Source organism: Meriones unguiculatus, chromosome 16 (genome assembly GCF_030254825.1).
Source record: "Meriones unguiculatus strain TT.TT164.6M chromosome 16, Bangor_MerUng_6.1, whole genome shotgun sequence".
NCBI classification, from domain to species: domain Eukaryota; kingdom Metazoa; phylum Chordata; class Mammalia; order Rodentia; family Muridae; genus Meriones; species Meriones unguiculatus.
The window spans coordinates 15,421,795-15,433,890 of record NC_083363.1 but is presented as its reverse complement, the minus strand read 5'-3'; the positions used below and the strand labels follow the sequence as shown (position 1 = coordinate 15,433,890).

General features: G+C 35.9%; 1 protein-coding gene across 7 annotated transcripts in view; it reads right to left on the bottom strand.

Moving 5' to 3' along the window:
• Phyhipl (phytanoyl-CoA 2-hydroxylase interacting protein like) overlaps positions 1-12,096 on the bottom strand; it is a 148,611-nt gene that overhangs the window by 15,652 nt on the left and 120,863 nt on the right. The gene's annotated exons all lie outside the window — the stretch shown is intronic.

Below are 12,096 nucleotides of genomic sequence, written 5' to 3'. Positions count from 1 at the left end.
TCAGAAAATTAGTTTTAATTATTCACAATGTATTTATTTGTTCACCATAGAATACATACAAGGAACTGCAGTTCATTTCATTAAAGGAAGCAAATGGACTGCTTCAATACTTATGATAGTTTTTATCATTAGTCAAAGCTAAGTAGTCAAATATTACTTTTCAAAAATTATTTGGAACTCTGAACCAAGCTAACTTAAAAGAGTTTCTAAATTAAAAAATATTAGCAAAATCTCATATATGCTTAAGTTTTCTGCTCTTTTGAAATAAAATAGAAGACTGGGTAGATTTGTGCACACTAAATCAGTATATCTTAGACTAAGGAGCAGTGCTGGCCTTGTACTTCAACTTTTCTGTATGCATGAATATTCAAAAAACATATCCAAAATAAAGTATAATAGCAAAATTTATATTTCCTTCAAAAATGATTAAACATAGTTTTTCACCATTTACGTTAAATGCACAACATAGGTCCAAATGACTAACCAAAAGCAATACTCACTTAAAGTCTCACCTTTATGTTCCTGCCTAACCCCAGACCCTGGGGACAGCTGATATCATATTTAAAATTAGATGCTCAAATCTGGCTCATGGAGACCAGAAACACTGCATGGAAAGTTCTACTAATAACTGACTAAAAAAAAAAAAAAGGAATGCAAGGCATAAGTAATACATGGAGAGGACCCAGACGTCAAGGCAACCCTCAGATCTTTTTACTGACTCCTGTTCCCAATTACTTTCTCCTGTAGTAATAAAATAGGCTATGTGCTATAAATCTATACATTGCAGGCTTACTTACAATAAGACTAGGTCTACCTTGACAAAGTACTTAATAAATAAGAACTCTTCACTAACATTTTGCTGATGAATATTGGTGTACTTAGAAGTAAGACTATTTAATTAAACAACATTTGCTGGCTTGATTTTGCCACGCCATCTCTGATATTTTCTGAAATCCTAGTGAGAAGGTTATGCATACTGCAGTCCACCCTGTTGACCAGTAGCCAATCACATTAATTTCAGTGTGCTGCAGTTATTTATTTTTAGCAAAGCTAAGCAACTGTGCACATACTTTATTTTCCTCACACAGTTTTCATCTAATCAAAACTCTTTAAAGTATTTGAAGTATGCAAGAATGTCTCAAGTTTTAAAAATATCTTGAAATTTAAGTGGTTATTTGCCCTATCTACTAGTTGTACATTTTACTTTTTTAACTAGTATTTTTATTGGTTTTAGAAAACTATGCTCTGAATCTTGTTACATTAATGAGGCTTAGGAGCTTTTTACATCTTTTTAATTTTTGCTTTTATCTTTACTATTTACACTCAAGTGTACTATTTTTGGAATCAAACAGCCTCATCTTAAGATGAACACTGAATGCATTTTATTTGCTTCTACGGCTTCACTCTTAGGTTCTTTAAGTATTCACATCTTTAAGTATTAGGTTCTTTAAGTATTATTTTTACTGGTATTTATTTTCTTACTGGTGAAGAAAATAGCTGTGCAGTAAGACAAGGTTCAAGGTCAGGGGCTAAGGAGTACATGGGCAGACAGGTACTCAAGGCAAAGGACAATATGGAATTTAAAACCTTTAAGTATTAGGTTCTTTAAGTATTATTTTTTCCTTGATCAGTCCCTTAAGCCCCATACATTCTGATAGAAAGTGTTTTCTCTGTCTTTGCAGAGAAATTCTATAATTTTTGTTTCTCTTACAACCATGCATGACTAACAGAAGTTGCTGTTTTCTCCCAGAGGTGAAAGTTTATTTTTCAATCTTAATTTCTAGTTCTATTTACTGTGGGTGACGAGTTTTGTATGTGATGCCTTAGTTGGCCCTGTCTATTTCTGTGACTGCTGCCCGAGGGTCATTCTCTATTAATGAGGTATGAAGATGCAGGAGTGGATGCAGATACTGACAAGTGGGCTGACGTTTCTGGATTCTGAAGTCATGTTGTTGGTGTGTTTTCCTTACTATTATCCAGTACATCTATCCTGTACCAACAGTGCCATCCTAACTCCTTTATTAGTAAAAGAGTATTTCTCTAATAATATCCCTGAATCAGGTGCTACTGCTTTTAAATGTGGATGTTTGGGTTACTTGGTTTAGGAGGCCTTGTATGTTTTCTTTATTAGTTATGAATTTTGGCTTTAAACATTTAAAACTATCTTTGTCCTTTTAGCTTTAATCACTATCTTATTGACAGGAGAACACCGCCTTACTTATTTCTTACCTTTCTCTACATATGTTATGCCATTTATTTTTAGACTGCTAAATGACTATTCTATAGTGTGTTTTAAGACCCAAAGTGGTTTTTAAGTTCATGGTAGGTAAACTAAGCACAATTAGGATTGTGGTATTCATGACTTACTAACTTATCCTCAAATTGGTCACAGACTTCATGTCTGTTGTTTTATAAATTCTCTGCTGTTTGTTTCTTCCTATATACTCCTTTGCTTGTTTTCTTTTCTTTTTTTTTAACATTTAGAGAATATTATATTTTTCCTCATCGTTAACACTATTTTCAAAATGTGCATAATCTCCTTTTCCACTTATCCTTCTATCATGAGGCTTTCCCATTAAGAATGCAACTGTCACTATCAGGAGCTGTCTCTGTAACCCTCACTGGGCTTGATTCACATTTTTCCTTTCCTACTTCCAGTTATGTAATTTCTACTTTGCCACAATATACGTTTATATATTTTTCTTCTTCTTTTGCCTTAAAAAAAAAGTAGGCAGCATCAAAAGAGGACATGCCATTCTCTAAGAGCCATGCATGAATTCTAGGACTGGTGAAGAAAATAGCTGTGCAGTAAGACAAGGTTCAAGGTCAGGGGCTAAGGAATACATGGGCAGACAGGTACTCAAGGCAAAGGACAATATGGAATTTAAAACTTCATTTTCAATTGGGTATTTGTTTTGATACTTCTAATCAATCATTGCAGGACAAATCCTGTAATCCAGAGCTAAACAGAGAATTCTCAACAAAGGAATAATGAATGGCAGAGAAACACTTGAAGAAATATTCAACGTCCTTAGTCATCAGGAAAATGCAAATCAAAATGACCCTGAAATTTCGCTTTACACCTATCGGAATGGCTAAGATAAAAAACTCAAGTGGTAACACATGCTGGAGAGGATGTGGAGAAAGGGGAACCCTCTTCCATTGCTGGTAGGAATGTAAACTTGTAAAACCACTTTGGAAATCAATTTGGCACTTTCTCAGACAATTAGGAATAGTGCTTCCTCAAGATCCAGCTATACCGCTCCTAGGCATAGATCCAAAATATACAACAAGGATATTTGCTCAGCCATGTTCACAGCAGCTTTGTTCATAATAGCAAGAATCTGGAAACAACCTAGATGTCCCTCAACAGAGGAATGGATACAGAAATTGTGGTACATTTACGCAGTGGAAAACTACTCAGCAATTAAAAACAAGGAAATCATGAAATTTGCAGGCAAATGGTGGGAACTAGAAAAGATCATCCTGAGTGAGGTGACCCAGAAGCAGAAAGACACACATGGTACATATTCACTTGAAAGTGAATATCAGTCATATAATATAGGATGAACATACTAAAATCTATACTCCTAAAGAAGCTAAACAGGAGGAGGACCCTAGGGAAGTTGCTCAATCCTCACTCAGAAAGCAAATGGGTTAGAGATCAGAAGCAGGAGAAAACAGGGAACAGGACAGGAGCCTAGGACAGAAACAGGGAACAGGACAGGAAAGACTCCACCCAGGAGGGTATTGAAGCAGATGCTGAGACTCAGCCAAACTTTGGGCAGAGTGCAGGGAATCTTATGAAAGAAGGAGGACACAGAAAGGTCTGGAGGGGACAGGAGTTCCACAAGGAGACCAACAGAACCAAACAATCTGGGCCCAGGGGTCTTTTCTAAGACTGATACTCCAATCAAGGAGCATGCATGGAGATAACCTAGATCCCTTGATCAGAAGTAGTCCATGGCAGCTCAGTCTCCAACTGGGTTCCCTAGTAAGGGGAGTAGGGACTGTCTCTGATATGAACTCAGTGCTGGCTCTTTGATCACTTCCCCCTGGGGGGAGTGCAGCTGTACCAGGATACAGAGGAAGACAATGCAGCCAGTCCTGAGAGGCTAGGGCCAGATGGAAGGGGAGGAGGACCTCCCCTATCAGTGGACTGAGGAGGGGGAAGGGAGAAGAGGGAAGGAGAGCAGGATTGGGAGGGAGGAGACTACAGCTGGGATACAAAGTGAATAAATTGTAATAATCAAAACAATTTTTTAAATTGAAGACATTAAAAAAAAGTGCTTTACCCAACTCACCATCCCCTCAGCCCTTTGCTATTATTCTTGACTGTTCTTTAAAACTGGTTTCAAGTCCTGGTTTCTGAAATCCTTGTCTGATAATTACCAGGACTTCAGAAGGCTTGTCTTGGGACTCTTCTGGCATTGTCAGTACCTGTGTACAGATAGGCCAGAGCCTTTTACTCTCCCCCACTCTTCCATACTGTTTTGGAATGCGAAATTTGAGATCAGATATCTGTTACTTCTAGTCTTATTATTTTAGATTACTTAGATTTGTGTTCAAATGATTTACCTTAAAATTGAAGAGAAGGATTTTCATTACATCAGGAGAGATAGACTGACCAGGAAGCCAATGAAGCTTACATTTTAAGAGACCCTCACATTTCCTTATGTCACTTGATTTTTATATAAAAAATATTATGCTGCTTTTCTCAAGGCACCCAAAATTGCATAATCTTGAAGCACTCTAAAACTGGATCCATTGCTACCAATAACAGCAAAACAAATACTCAATGTTTGACCACTGAGTTAAGCAACAATCCTTAGCAGGGGGACATGGATGACTCAGAGTACTGGCACCTGTGCAATTGAAATTGATTTCAAGGAACTATTAGCTAGCTAGGAGTTTGTTTTCTTTGGTTTGTCAACTGCAAAGTAACAATGACTGAATAGAATATAAGCATTCCTGGGTATAAAGGGTTTTTTAGTGTTAAAAAGAACCAGTTCTCAAATGAGGCATGCATGATGCAATGTTACTTATCCAGGAAAACATGACTTACATTCAGTCTTTTTTACTTTCTGGTTATGAATCCTTATAGGTGTGTTTTATAATAATTTTATTCATTATTATTATTATTTAAAATTTATTCGCTTTGTATCCCAGTTGTAGCCCCCTCCTTCATCTCTTCCTCACATATCCCTCTTTCCTAGTCCATAGATAGGGGAGGTGTTCCTCCCCTACTCTCTGACCCTAGCCTATTAGGTTGCATGAGGACTGCCTGGATCCTCTTCCTCTGTGGGCTGGCTAGGTTGCCCCACCAGGGACAAGTGATCAAGGAGCAGGCAACTGAGTTCATGTCAGAGACTGTCTCTTCTCCCCTTACTAGGGATTCCACATAGAGTCTGAGCTGTCTATGGGCTACATCTGAGCAGGGGGTCTAGGTCCTCTCTATAATATTTTTTAACTGAATGATTTATAAAATCTATAAAAAAGATAATTAATTATGTACCACATTTGGGTAGCTGTTTTCCATATTTGCCCTTTTATTGTGAGATGGTTATATATAAAATGTTGTAAAATGCAATGTATACCACAGAGGTCAGAATGCACAGAAGCATCTGAGACCATCTAAGAGAATATGTTTCTTCATGTAAATTGTTCTACTACAGAGAACATGAAGATGGACATCTTTATGCCTTAGAAAAAATATTAAACTTGCATCCTAAAACATTTAAATGCTGTTACTGACAAATTACTTATTTTATATTTTTCCAATTTTCACCATGCAAACTTGTAAACAAGACAATCTACTGCACTCTGATGTGTTTTCCATTTAAAATGAGGCTGTGCTCAGAGAACTGTCACGAAGTTGATAAGCTCATGACCTCTACCTTCCTAAATAAGAACAGATGCTTTATTCCCCCTATCATTTCAAATCCACTTCACACTTGATGGTTAAAACATCAAGTTTTGTTTGTTTCAAAACAAGTATAGGTGATAATGTGTTTTTGTAAATGATAGTATAGTGTACTGTACCCTGCCAACTACAGGTTATGAAAAGGCAAAAGTAGCTCTTCCTAAGTAAATCTGTGCATTACTTTTCTATTCACTGTGGCCAAATACCTCACAAGCAAATAAGAGAGGAAGGGTGAGGATTTAATTTTGGCTCACCACTTGAGGAGATACAGTCCGCCATTCTGGGAAAGGCAAAGCAGCAGCAGGAGGAGGATTTGGTCACACTGTGCCTACCCAGTCAGGAAGCAGAGTGCTGAGTGCTGCTAAGTGCTGGGGCTCATCAGCCTCTCTCTTTTTTTCCCTCCTGTTCAGGTTCTGGGATGAGTCACCCACATTAGCACCAATGTTCCCTCATCAGTGAAACCTCTCTGTCAGAATCCTCACAGACAGGTCCAGAAATCTGTCTCCTAAGTGAGTGTAAATGCAGGCAAGCTGACAATTAAGATTTACCATCACAAGTCCACTCCTTGTCAACATAATATCCAAAAACATCACTTTTAAACTGTAATAATAAATATATAAAATTTTGAAGTCTCACCCTAGACTAGTTTTAAAAAATCAAACCTTTTACCCTGTCAGAAGGTGTAACATATATATTCAATAGACATGTATACTTGTTGGTTGCTTACCAGTACAAGAGGATTAGAGATAAGTCTTGAGACACTGTGGTTCATGCTTTTCAAATTGTGTATTACAGTCTAGTAATGTGTATATACACGCAGATTTTAAACCCTTACTGCTACACAATTTTCCAGATAACTTATTTGCTTCCTATTAAAACCATATTTCACAGACATGTGCCTTTTTCTTTAATTATTAGAAACTCTTAAGCTCAGTCAAGTTTAGTTTAAGTCTCTGTGACTCCAGCAAAAAATCTTCTTGTCAAATGGCAGTAACAACTTTTTAGTTCTCCTCTGACTCTCCTGTGATGGGGCCCAGGATATACGACTTCACACATGCCTGCACTGGAGGGGACATCTTAAGTAACCCACTTCTACCTGCATACAAAGTTCTAAATTCTTCCAAAGTGGGCTATAAGACTCATTCCTGAAGTACCTTCCCTATATCTAAAAGGAAAGATTATCCATTATCTCTGAAGACCCAGAGAAGAATCTGAACAACAAAACCTCACTATGCTTACCTCCTACTCCCCTTATCCAGGCAGTGGGGACTGAACATAAAATATGCATATTTCCCTGTTTTCTTATGCCTTCATTTCTAAAAGGCTTTTGTCATAAAAATATTTACTCACTAAACTTGTGTGCTTTTCTCTTGGTAACCTTGGTTATGGTCCTCTGGCATAGAAAGTTTAGAATTAGGTAAGTGATACAGGAGACTTACTCCTGGCACCTACTCCTTCCTATGCTTGAGAACTTTGTCACACCAAAAGTTAGTGTTTCTCAGGCGTCTGCTGAAGAAATTTTCCTGATGAATGCTATCTTTTGGAACAAACAAGACACCTTCAGCCACGACAGAAATGCAATGTTACTGCCACTTGCCAATTCAAAGATACCTCAAATCTAAAATAATCTGAAACAGCATTTACTTATTCTTCTCTAAATTACTCCAAAGCCCAGTGTTCTGTCCTTTAACAAATGCTCTTTCTACGAAGCTGCACCATCCATAAAATTTATTCTTCAGCAACTAATGCAGGTTAATAATCTTTTGTTATTTTTCTAGAACCTCAATTTTTTTCCTACATGAAGGCTGTGTTCTTTGTCTTACAATGTTTTATTTCCAGTGCTCTTTAAAAAAATAATAATCTAATTCTTCTCATATCTAAATTAATTTTCTAACATAAAAAATCCATCAATGCATTTATCCATAGGTATACAGGACCTTACTATGTACCTTGGGCTGGCCTGAATCTTGCTGGTTAGCTCAGGTTGGCCTCAACTTCAGGATTCTCTTACCTAAACCTCATGAGTCTTGAGATTACAGGTGTGTATAAGCATACTTAGCTAGATTCAAAACTATCAACTTTTTATTTTTCATATGTACACTTTTGTATCTGTGTGTGCACATGAGTGCAGCTGCTCATCAAGGCCAAAAGAGGATCCCTTGTAGCTGAAGTTACAGGTAATTATGGCATGCTCAATGTGGATGCTAGGAACTGAACTGTGGTCCTCTGAAAGAGCATCAAGCACTCTTAACCTCCGAGTCACCATTCCAAACACCCCCAAACTATCTTTTGAATAAGAGTTTTCTATAAATATTCCTAAGCTTTCAAAGATGGCATTGGACTATTATAGAATATGCAAAAAAATTTGGTAAGAAAACATTTAAAAGAATGATAAGAAATGAGGCTGGAGTAGGAGGCAGCAGTCAAATCACATGGAGTTTCTTTTTTAATACTAGAGAATGAGTAACTAGTAATAGGCATTAGTGACTAGCTGACATTACATTTCATTATCATTTTGCATTTCTGTCAAATTCTTCTGAAGCAGTGAGAGAACACAATTTTAGGGAAAATAACTTCCATAATTAATTTATTTTATAAGTTTATGTTTCAGATATCTGATCTTGAAGTACATCTACATTTTAAAGTACAATGAAAATAAGTGAAGACACAAATTATGTGTGTAAATGGCATTATGAATATATACCAAGTTTAATATTGATGTTAAAATATTACATGATAATTTGCATGTCAGAAAATTAAGTCTGAAAAGTATTAAACTACAGGCAAAGAAGTCTGAGAAAAAGTCTTCAGACTATGAAGGAGATGTCATAGATGTTTGCCAGTTGATCCAGATGAAGCTCTCTGAAGTGTTTGTGAAGCTGTAAAGGGTGTATAGAGAGGTGAAACACACACCTATAATACAGTACAAAGCATGTTCTGCTAGAAGTAGCTGCACTGTACCTGATGATTTATCATTATTGCAAATGCAAATTTTATTGCTGTAAATTGTATCATTAGTATTTCAAGAGTAAAGCTTTTAGCAAAGCAAGTGGTTTAAATATTAGTTTCTGAAATCAATAGTTTCTGCTTAATTGAACTTCCTTTTTTGGTTACTAAAAATAACTTTGAAAGGTCTATTAAATTATTAAGTCCTAGAAAAGGTAAGACAATACATAACAGGTCTAAATGCTCAACCATATTGATGTACAAAATGCTATACAAAAAGATGTTTGTTATATAAAGTGAAAGATTTATTTAAAAATAATCTGTAAGAACAAAATCTAATTATAAAAGCCTATATCTTGTTGACTCTAGCACTAAACAAATACCCCACTGAACATTAAAATTGAGAGTTTGAGCTCAAAAGGACATGTTAAAAATATACGTTCATGGAAGCTAGAGAGATGGCTCAGAGGTTAAGACCATTGGCTGCTCTTGCAGAGGCCCCTGGTTCAATTCTCAGCACCCACATGGCAGCTCACAACTATCTGTAACATCAGTTCCAGGGGATCTGACACCCTCACACAGATATATACATATACAAAACACCAATGCACATTTTTTTAAAAAAGAAATGTATGTTCAAGCAGAACCTTCAAAAACAGATTTGGCAAATATCTTAGTTTCTCTTTAGCCTCCAGTGCCATTATTTTTCTGCCAACCTGAGGTTTAACATTTCAATTGTTTTATAAATTAATATTTGCTTCAAAGCAGACTATTTTGCTAAGAGAAAAAAAAATCTAGTGTCTTCCACAGTAAATATGAAAACTCACCATTTAAAAGGGAAATCTCTATGCTATAATAGTTAGGCCACTGTTTCCATGTTAGCTGCTCTATAGCAGCACCTTTATATAGTCCTAAAAAGAACTATATAAAAAGGCTTTAGATGACAAACCAACCAGCCAACTAGTCACCAGCTTCCTACCCTATGCTTCTATGATGAATTATCAACACTGAGTAAAAGAAAGCAAGGACTGCTTTATAAAGAGACTGAAGGCAACTAAGCAGCTTGTAAGACTAACAAAATTTCCTTGTTCTCAAACTCTCTTTCTATGTGAATTAGATGGATCTTGCCTTCCATTTAGATTTTTTTTCTAGATATATCAGACATTTCAAATCTAGCTTGTCCATTTATTACTAAGCTTATTTTTTCAGATTCTCTTTACTTAACTATTCCAATCTTATAAATCCAAACCCAATCTAGCACATTAAGCCATCATTGTCTCTTGTTTCATATATCATCCTTTCAGTATGATCACAGATCTCACAGGTGTCTATCTCAAATGTTGGTTTTCTCTGTCTTTGTCTTTGTCTCTCTGTGTCTGTCTCTCTTTCTCTGTCACTCTGTGTCTCTTTCTCTCTTCTCTCCCTCCCAACCGCCCCCAGCCCCGCTGTCAGGATGCCATGTACCATGAGGCTAGAGCCAGGGTAACTCTTACCAGACCCAGCTTTCAGTCACCAAAACTATGAGGCAAATAATCCAGTTTTCCTAAAAAATTCCTCTGATTCTGGTACTTCCTCAGGGCAATGGAACATGGGTTAATATAGTTTCCCGGCCTAAGAAACCATTTGGTCATGCTTCGCAGAGCACTGCCTCTCCAGGTGCATACTCTGGATTACTAGAAGTAGCTCACCTGAAAACTTGTTAGTAAAACAAATTCCTCGGCTCCACCCTAGATCTAATTAATCACAGACTCAAGGAATGAGGCCTACCAGCTGTGTTCTGACAGGCCCTCCAGGGAATACATTTTGAGAACTGGACCCACTGACAAGAGATTTAAACTTTTTTAGTGCATTGATATTAAAGGATCAGCAAACATTATCATTTAGCTTTAGCTTTCTTTGTGATTATTTTAAGGTACTTTAAAAATTGGGACACAAATAGCACATATCAAATTGGGCTGATTTGGAGTAACTATCAAAAAGAAAACTCTGTCTATTACATAGCATCTAAAAAGATGGGGTTCTATCCCCTTTGTTTATATTCAAGTATGTGCAAATATATGCTCAAGTCAAATTTCAAAAATACCTTGTGTATTTGCATGCAGCATTTAATTCTTTTTAGTCTAGGTTTATGTGTTTCTGTTTGGTCCTTCACATACTAAGAAATTAGGATGAGTTTTGTGTCCTCTACAATTATACTAGTAATGAAATTACTTTAAGCTAGAGGTATAGGTATCTTTTTAATTACTTACATAAAGTATGAGTAATTAAGATTAAAATGCATTCCAGATTGAAAAAAAATCAAGAACCATTAACCAAGTTTACATGGGTATATTGAGACCACTTTAAAGTATCAGAACTCTGTTACTTAGTATAGCTAGATTTTCAGCTATCATTGGCCACACTGACAGATATATTTAAAATGAAAGAGATCTTTTATACACTTTAGAAACTGTTATTTAAGCTAAATAAAAATAGTCCTTTTTTTTTTCGTCAAGATGTAGACAGTAGTGATGAAAATTGAAAAGTTTTCCTTGGATTTTATATGAAAATATTTTGCAAAACAATTATATGGTCTTTGGCAGTTCCAGAACTTTACAGCAAAATAGTGGCTGAAGTTATTTTGAGTCAGATAATTAAAATGTGTTCAAAATGAAGTCACCTAAGAAAAGAAGTAAACATGGTTAAAAAAAATCATTAAATTTTCATTTCTGGCATTGTAACTAATATGTTAAATAAATAAGCTCTTATTTAAAGTTAAACAAAACATTGATACATATCTTCATATGCAGAGAATATAGAAGGTATTCAGCAGAGTACTGACAAACTCAAATGTTGAGTTCACCTAACTGGCTTAGCAGAATATGAATAGGGATTATGGCAAGGTTCCCCATGTAGTTTTATATATGTAGAAGTAGAAACAAGGAGAAGAAGAACAACAACAACTACAACAACAACGGCAACAATAAGAAGAAGAAGAACAAGAAGAGGAGGAGGAGAAAGATTTAAAAGATTTAAAAATGGTAAAGCCATACACAACAGAGAAAGGATGAATATTGAAGTCAATTTTTAATGTGCCATTAATGAGATACTAAGAAACGTTGAGACAACTATATTAAAGGAAAAAGATAAAATTAAAAACCTTGGGAGTGGCAGCTCTTGTAAATCTGCTGTTGAATTTCATAAAGAAGTAATTGCCACTGATAAGGATTAGATATTAAAGTATTTCA